Here is a 9,311-nt window from a genome sequence, read left to right as displayed (position 1 = left end):
TCAGTCAATTGAAATAAATTCATTGGGCCCTAATCTATGAATTTCACATGACTGGGAGTCTGTTGGTCACAAATACTGTACCTTAAAAAAAGAGGTAGGGGCGTTGATCAGAAAACCAGTCAGTATCTGGTGTGACCACCATTTTCCACATGCAGTGCGACACATCTCCTTACAGAGTTGATCAGGCTGTTGATTGTGGCCTGTGAAATTTTGTCCAACTCCTCTTCAATGGCTGTGCGAGGGAGGCAGAAGGACGGATGAACCCTGCAGCTAGGGAGTCCTCAATGTAGGTCTCCATAGCCTTGGTCTCCGGACCCGACAGAGAGTACAGTTGTCCCCGGGGCGGAGTGGTGCCTGGGACAAGGTCAATCCCGCAGTCATAGGGTCGGTGCGGCAGAAGCGAAGTGGCCCAGTGTCACGGCCGTCAAACGAAGTGGACCAAAGCGCAGCTTGGTGAGCGTACATATTCCTTTTATTTAGGTGACGCCAACAAAAACAATAAACAATACAAAACAACCGTGAAGCTTACGGGATATGTGCCACAAACTAAGTTAACTACCCACAATTAAAGGAGGGAAAAAAGGGATACCTAAGTATGGTTCCCAATCAGAGACAACAATAGACAGCTGTCCCTGATTGAGAACCATACCCTGCCAAAACATAGAAACACAAAATAATAGAAAACAAAACATAGAATGCCCACCCCAAATCACACCCTGACCAAACCAAATAGAGACATAAAAAGGCTCTCTAAGGTCAGGGTGTGACACCCAGGCCTTACTGAACACCATCCGGAGGTCCTGGTATTCCGTGGGAATGGCAGAGAGGTCCGGGGCAACTTCCGAGTCCCCAGGAAAACATCCCGTGGCAGGCTGCGCTGACTTCAGGCAGTGAGCGTGGCAGAACGGGATCCAATCCATGATGGCACCAGCAGACCAGTCTATAAGGGGATTGTGTCGTTAGAGCCAAGATAATCCCAATACCACGGGAACCTGAGGCGACTTAATAAGAAGGAATTGGATCGTCTCGCTGTGGTTCCCTGACACCTGTAGGTTGATGGGGGTGGTATTGTGGGTGATCTGGCCTATAGAGCACCCGTTCAGCGCTCTAACGTCCATGGGAATGGAGAGGGGCTGAGTGGGGATGCCTAGCTCAGACGCCAGAGTAGTGTCCATAAAGCTCTCATCGGCCACAGAGTCGATGAGTACCCAGAGAGATTTCGTCTGGTTTTCACACAGCAAAATGGAATTAAAAGGGGTGCGAGTAAGGGGAGAGAAAGTTCTCTGTATGGCCCACCAGAGCACTCGCTCCTACCGGTGAGCCTGGTCTTTTAGTGGACAAGTCTTCATTTGTAATTGTTTGTTATGTCTTCTTAATTGGTGTTGGACCCCAGCTAATGTTACAGCGTTAACTAATTGGGATCCTAATAAAAATTCACAAAATTTACATGAGATGTCTCATCACGGTATCTCTGTACATTCAAATTGCCATTGATAAAATGCAATTGTGTTCGTTGTCCTTAGGTTATGCCTGCCCATACCATAACCCCACCGCCACCTTGGGGCACTCGGTTCACAACGTTGACATCAGCATACAGCTCCCCCACATCAGCATACATCACATACGTGATGCCATAACGCGTGTCTGTCATTTGCCCGGTACAGTTGAAACCGGGTTTCATCCATGAAGATCACACTTCTCCCGACCGGGTTTCATCCATGAAGATCACACTTCTCCCGCATGCCAGTGGCCATCGAAGGTGAGTATTTGCCCACTGAAGTTCGGTTACAAAGACAAACTGCAGTCAGGTCAAGACCCTGGTGAGGACAACAAGCACGCAGATGAGCTTCCATGAGACGGTTTCTGTGCAAACCCACAGTTTCATCAGCTGTCCGGGTGGCTGCTCTCAGACCATCCTGCAGGCGAAGAAGTCGGATGTGGAGGTACTGGGCTGGCGTGGTTACACGAGGTCTGCGGTTGTCAGGCCGGTTGGACATACTGCCAACTTCTCTAAAACAAAGTTGGTAGAGAAATGAACATTAAATTATCTGGTGGACATTCCTGCAGTCAGCATGCCAATCGCACGCTTCTTCAAAACTTGAGACAATTTGTGGCATTGTGTTTTGTGACAAAATTGCATATTTTAGAGTGGCCTTTTTATTGTCTCCAGCACAAGGTGCACGTGTGTAATGATCATGCTGTTTAATCAGATTATTGATATGCCACACCTGTCAGGTGGATGGTAAACACATTTCTGCACAGAATTTGAGAGAAATAAGCTTTTTGTGCATATGGAACATTTCTTGGATCTTTTATTTCAGCTCATGAAACATGGGACCAACACTTTACATGTTGCGTTTATATTTTTGTTTAATATAAGTAAGCATTTCACGGTAAGGTCTACACCTGTTTTATTTGGCGCATTTGACAAATAACAGGACACACACAGTAAAATATCTTTAACTGTCAGAATCTACTTAAAATGTCTCATTGTCTATGTCAAATATCTCAATTGCTCTTATTTACTTACCAGCTACAATGGGGCACACCCAGGTGGCAGCAAAGGCATGTTTGCTCCTCTGTCCCTTCATATTGAAGTGGGACATTAAATCATTGGTCATCAATCTGAAACATTTTAAGAAAGAGGCAGTGGTGTAAAGTACTTCAGTAAAAATACTTTAAAGTACTATGTAAGTATTTTTTGGGGGCATCTGTACTTTACTATTTATATTTTTGACAATTTTTACTTTACCACATTCCTAAAGAAAATTATGTACTTTTTACTCCGTACATTTTCCCTGACACCCAAAAGTACTCGTTACATTTTGAATGCTTAGCAAGACAGGAAGTTGGTCCAATTCACACACATTCCTGGCATCTCTACTGCTTCTGATCTAACGGATTCACTAAACACAAATGCTTTGTTTGTAAGTTATGTCTGAGTTGGAGTAAGCCCCTGGATGTCCGTAAAGAAAATAAATAAGAAAATGGTGCCGTCTGGTTTGCTTAATGTAAGGATTTTGAAATTATTGATGCTTTGACTTTTTATACTTAAGTATATTTTAGCAATTACATTTACTTTAGATACTTTTAAGTATATTTAAAACCAAATACTTTTAGACTTTTACTCAAGTAGTATTTTCCTGGATGACTTTCCCTTTTAGTTGAGTCATTTTCTATTAAGGTATTGTTACTTTTACTTAAGTATGACAATTGGGTACTTTTTCCACCACTGGAAAGAGGATATAAAAATTTGACAGTTGGACAATTTTTATCTCATCTTTAAATGGTAAAGTTTTGCTTTATCCTCATACATGTTGTAAGATTCAAACAACGTTTTATAAACAAACTGCTCCATAATCCTGAGGACATTGTCCCGTACAGAGGTTCACCCAATTGAGGACAGCTTGGCAGTCTTAGAATCAAGTTACCTTAATTTTTTTATTTGAGACAATTCACGCACTGCAAGGCCCCTCCTTGTTGGATATTCAAATCAAATCAAATCAAATCAAATTTTATTAGTCACATACACATGGTTAGCAGATGTTAATGCGAGTGTAGCGAAATGCTTGTGCTTCTAGTTCCGACAATGCAGTAATAACCAACAGTAATCTAACCTAACAATTCCACACTACTACCTTACACACACACACAAGTGTAAAGGGATAAAGAATATGTACATAAAGATATATGGATGAGTGGTGGTACAGAACGGCATGGCAGATGCAGTAGATGGTATAGGGTACGGTATATACATATGAGATGAGTACTGTAGGGTATGTAAACATAAAGTGGCATAGTTTAAAGTGGCTAGTGGTACATGTATTGCATAAAGATGGCAAGATGCAGTAGATGATATAGAGTACAGTATATATACATATGAGATGGGTAATGTAGGGTATGTAAACATTGTATTAAGTGGCATTGCTTAAAGTGGCTAGTGGTACATTTTTACATAATTTCCATCAATTCCCATTTTTAAAGTGGCTGGAGTTGAGTCAGTATGTTGGCAGCGGCCGCTAAATGTTAGTGGTGGCTGTTTAACAGTCTGATGGCCTTGAGATAGAAGCTGTTTTTCAGTCTCTCGGTCCCTGCTTTGATGCACCTGTACTGACCTCGCCTTCTGGATGATAGCGGGGTGAACAGGCAGTGGCTTGGGTGGTTGTTGTCCTTGATGATCTTTATGGCCTTCCTGTGACATCGGGTGGTGTAGGTGTCCTGGAGGGCAGGTAGTTTGCCCCTGGTGATGCGTTCTGCAGACCTCACTACCCTCTGGAGAGCCTTACGGTTGTGGGCGGAGCAGTTGCCGTACCAGGCGGTGATACAGCCCGACAGGATGCTCTCGATTGTGCATCTGTAGAAGTTTGTGAGTGCTTTTGGTGACAAGCCGAATTTCTTCAGCCTCCTGAGGTTGAAGAGGCGCTGCTGCGCCTTCTTCACAACGCTGTCTGTGTGGGTGGACCAGTTCAGTTTGTCCGTGATGTGTACACCGAGGAACTTAAAACTTTCCACCTTCTCCACTACTGACCCGTCGATGTGGATAGGGGGGTGCTCCCTCTGCTGTTTCCTGAAGTCCACAATCATCTCCTTTGTTTTGTTGACGTTGAGTATGAGGTTATTTTCCTGACACCACACTCCGAGGGCCCTCACCTCCTCCCTGTAGGCCGTCTCGTCGTTGTTGGTGATCAAGCCTACCACTGTAGTGTCATCCGCAAACTTGATGATTGAGTTGGAGGCGTGCATGGCCACGCAGTCGTGGGTGAACAGGGAGTACAGGAGAGGGCTCAGAACGCACCCTTGTGGGGCCCCAGTGTTGAGGATCAGCGGGGTGGAGATGTTGTTACCTACCCTCACCACCTGGGGGCGGCCCGTCAGGAAGTCCAGGACCCAGTTGCACAGGGCGGGGTCGAGACCCAGGGTCTCGAGCTTGATGACGAGTTTGGAGGGTACTATGGTGTTAAATGCTGAGCTGTAATCGATGAACAGCATTCTCACATGGGTATTCCTCTTGTCCAGATGGGTTAGGGCAGTGTGCAGTGTGGTTGCGATTGCGTCGTCTGTGGACCTATTGGGTCGGTAAGCAAATTGGAGTGGGTCTAGGGTGTCCGGTAGGGTGGAGGTGATATGGTCCTTGACTAGTCTCTCAAAGCACTTCATGATGACGGAAGTGAGTGCTACGGGGCGGTAGTCGTTTAGCTCAGTTACCTTAGCTTTCTTGGGAACAGGAACAATGGTGGCCCTCTTGAAGCATGTGGGAACAGCAGACTGGGATAAGGATTGATTGAATATGTCCGTAAACACACCAGCCAGCTGGTCTGCGCATGCTCTGAGGACGCGGCTGGGAATGCCGTCTGGGCCTGCAGCCTTGCGAGGGTTAACACGTTTAAATGTTTTACTCACCTCGGCTGCAGTGCACTAAGATCAGGCAATCATGGGGAGCTGAATAGCATGTCTTTTGGGAATCCAGTCTCAGTGAGATCTGATGCAGTGAAGAAAAACATTAATGACAATCAGCATAGCTAGTACAAACCTAGCTATTACCAGGCTGGTTAGTAGGAACCAATACACATTTAACATCAGTATCAAAGAGAAAAAACAACATTTTTCACACAAAACTTACGGTCAATGACAATGGATTTAAGGAGGGGTGTTTCTGCTCTATCCTTACCCTAGGATGTACCAGAATAGGTCACTGGTAACCAAGTGGGTGGCCAGGCACTGCTTCAACGCTGGTCCGACCAATCTGATTCCACGCTTCAAGACTGCTTCGATCACGTGGATTGGGATATGTTCCGCATTGCGTCCAACAACAACATTGACGAATACGCTGATTCGGTGAGCGAGTTCATTAGAAAGTGCATTGGCGATGTCGTACCCACAACAACTATTAAAACATTCCCAAACCAGAAACCGTGGATTGATGGCAGCATTCGAGCGAAACTGAAAGCACGAACCACTGCTTTTAACCAGGGCAAGGTGACCGGAAACATGACCGAATACAAACAGTGTAGCTATTCCCACCGCAAGGCAATCAAACAAGCTAAGCGTCAGTATAGAGACAAAGTAGAGTTGCAATTCAACGGCTCAGACACAAGAGGTTTGTGGCAGGGTCTACAGTCAATCACAGATTACAAAAAGAAAACCAGCCCCGTTGCGGACCAGGATGTCTTGCTCCCAGACAGACTAAATAACTTCTTTGCTCGCTTTGAGGACAATACAGTGCCACTGACATGGCCCGCTACCAAAACCTGCGGACTCTCCTTCACTGCAGCCTACGTGAGTAAAATATTTAAACGTGTTAACCCTCGCAAGGCTGCAGAACCAGACGGCATCCCCAGCCGCGTCCTCAGAGCATGCACAGACCAGCTGGCTGATGTGTTTACGGACATATTCAATCAATCCTTATCCCAGTCTGCTGTTCCCACATGCTTCAAGAGGGCCACCATTGTTCCTGTTTCCAAGAAAGCTAAGGTAACTGAGCTAAACGACTACCACCTCGTAGCACTCACTTCCGTCATCATGAAGTGCTTTGAGAGACTAGTCAAGGACCATATCACCTCACCTCCACCCTACCTGACACCCTAGATCCACTCCAATTTGCTTACCGCCCCAATAGATCCACAGACGATGCAATCGCAACCACACTGCACACTGCCCTAACCCATCTGGACAACAGGGAGGAGGTGCCCTAACCCAGACACTGCCCTAACCCAGACGGCCTACAGGGAGGAGGTGAGGGCCCTCGGAGTGTGGTGTCAGGAAAATAACCTCACACTCAACGTCAACAAAACAAAGGAGATGATTGTGGAATTCAGGAAACAGTAGAGGGAGCACCCCCCTATCCACATCGACGGGACAGTAGTGGAGAGGGTAGTAAGTTTTAAGTTCCTCGGCGTACACATCACGGACAAACTGAATTGGTCCACCCACACAGACAGCATTGTGAAGAAGGCGCAGAAGCGTCTCTTCAACCTCAGGAGGCTGAAGAAATTCGGCTTGTCACCAAAAGCACTCACAAACTTCTACAGATGCACAATCGAGAGCATCCTGTTGGGCTGTATCACCGCCTGGTACGGCAACTGCTCCGCCCACAACCGTAAGGCTCTCCAGAGGGTAGTGAGGTCTGCACAACGCATCACTGGGGGCAAACTACTTGCCCTCCAGGACACCTACACCACCCGATGTAACAGGAAGGCCATAAAGATCATCAAGGACAACAACCACCCGAGCCACTGCCTGTTCACCCCGCTATCATCCAGAAGGCGAGGTCAGTACAGGTGCATCAAAGCAGGGACCGAGAGACTGAAAAACAGCTTCTATCTCAAGGCCATCAGACTGTCAAACAGTCACCACTAACATCGAGTGGCTGCTGCCAACATACTGACTCAACTTCAGCTCACTTTAATAATGGAATTGATGGAAATTGATCAAAAATGTATCACTAGCCACTTACACAATGCCACTTAATATAATGTATATGTATATTCTGTACTCTATCATCTACTGCATCTTGCCATCTTTATGTAATACATGTATCACTAGCCACTTTAAACTATGCACTTTTATGTTTACATACCCTACATTACTCATCTCATATGTATATACTGTACTCGATACCATCTACTGCATCTTGCCTATGCCGTTCTGTACCATCACTCATTCATATATCTTTATGTACATATTCTTTACCCCTTTACACTTGTGTGTATAAGGTAGTAGTTGTTGAATTGTTAGGTTAGATTACTCGTTGGTTATTACTGCATTGTGGGAACTAGAAGCACAAGCATTTCGCTACACTTGCATTAACATCTGCTAACCATGTGTATGTGACAAATAAAATTTGATTTGATTTAAAGGCCATGCATCAGGACATTGACATGTTTTAGGAACTGTAAAGACTGAGAAAAATCATGATTAACCATTACCTAAGGACTTCACTAAGTTAGATTTATTCTAGCAAGTACATTGACAATGTTGCCTCAGTAATCTGGCAGTCAGGCAGACAGACGGAGAGGGATAGAGAGAGACCACAAAACATAAGCTATTTACATTTCTTAGTCAGCAGGTAAATACAAAAATACAAGGATTCCTGATAGATTAAGAAAAACGGATTGCACATTTTGGTCACCCCCCACAGAAAAGGGGAATGAGAGAATCTTAAATTGCACCATCTAACCCTGCACCTATGCACTATCCCCTTAGTGCAAATTGACAAATTATGTGACTTAAACTCAACAAAAAGAAGAAGCTGTATTATGAAGCCAAGATCAATGATATAAAGAATGATGGAAAAAAACTTTGGAGTACTTTAAATGAAATTATGGTCAGAAAGACAAATTCAACTCCATCTTTCATTGAATCAGATGGCTTATTAATCACAAAACCATCTTCCATATTGTGGATTCAGAGCTATCTATCTAATAGAACTCATAGGGGTTTTGTCACGTTCCTGACCTGTTTTCTTTTGTCTTGTATTTATTTAGTTGGTCAGGGCGTGAGTTGGGTGGGTTTGTCTATGTGTGATTTTCTATGTTGGGATTTTGTGTTCGGCCTGGTATGATTCTCAATCAGAGGCAGCTGTCAATCGTTGTCCCTGATTGAGAATCATACTAAGGCAGCCGGGGTTTCACGTGTGTTTTGTGGGTGTTTGTATCTCGTGTCAGTGTTCGTGCCACACGGGACTGTTTTCGGTTTTGTCACGTTTGTTGTTTTTTTGTATTTGTAAGTGTTCAGTTTCGTTTTGATTAAATCAATATGAGCACTAACCACTCTGCGTGTTGGTCCGATCCATGCTCCTCCTCGTTGGAGGAGGAGAACGACTATGACGACCGTTACAGGTTTCTTTAATGGTGTACCGCAGGACAGCTCTTTAAGCCCTCTATTTTTACCAATGACCTGCCACTGGCATTAAACAACGCCTGTGTGTCCATGTATGCTGATGATTTGACCATATACATGTCAGCAACCACAGCTAATGAAGTCACTGAAACCCTTAACAAGGAGTTGCAGTCTGTTTTGGAATGGGTGGCCAGTAATAAATTGGTCCTGAACATCTCAAAAACTAAGAGCATTGTATTTGGTACAAATTATTCCATAAGCTCTAGACTTCAGCTGAATCTGCCAATGGTGTGGCTGTTGAACAGTTGAGGAGACTGAATTACTTGGTGTTACCTTAGATTGTAAATTGTCATGGTCAAAACATATAGATTCAATGGTTGTAAAGATGGGGAGAGGTACACTACATGGCAAGGTAGACTACATGGAGAGGTACACTACAAAAGTATGTGGACACCTGCTCGTCAAACATCTCA

Source organism: Salvelinus alpinus, chromosome 4, assembly GCF_045679555.1.
Source record: "Salvelinus alpinus chromosome 4, SLU_Salpinus.1, whole genome shotgun sequence".
In the NCBI taxonomy this organism is placed as follows: Eukaryota; Metazoa; Chordata; class Actinopteri; order Salmoniformes; family Salmonidae; genus Salvelinus; species Salvelinus alpinus.
The sequence above is the reverse complement of the archived record's forward strand: the minus strand, read 5'-3'. Positions refer to the sequence as shown.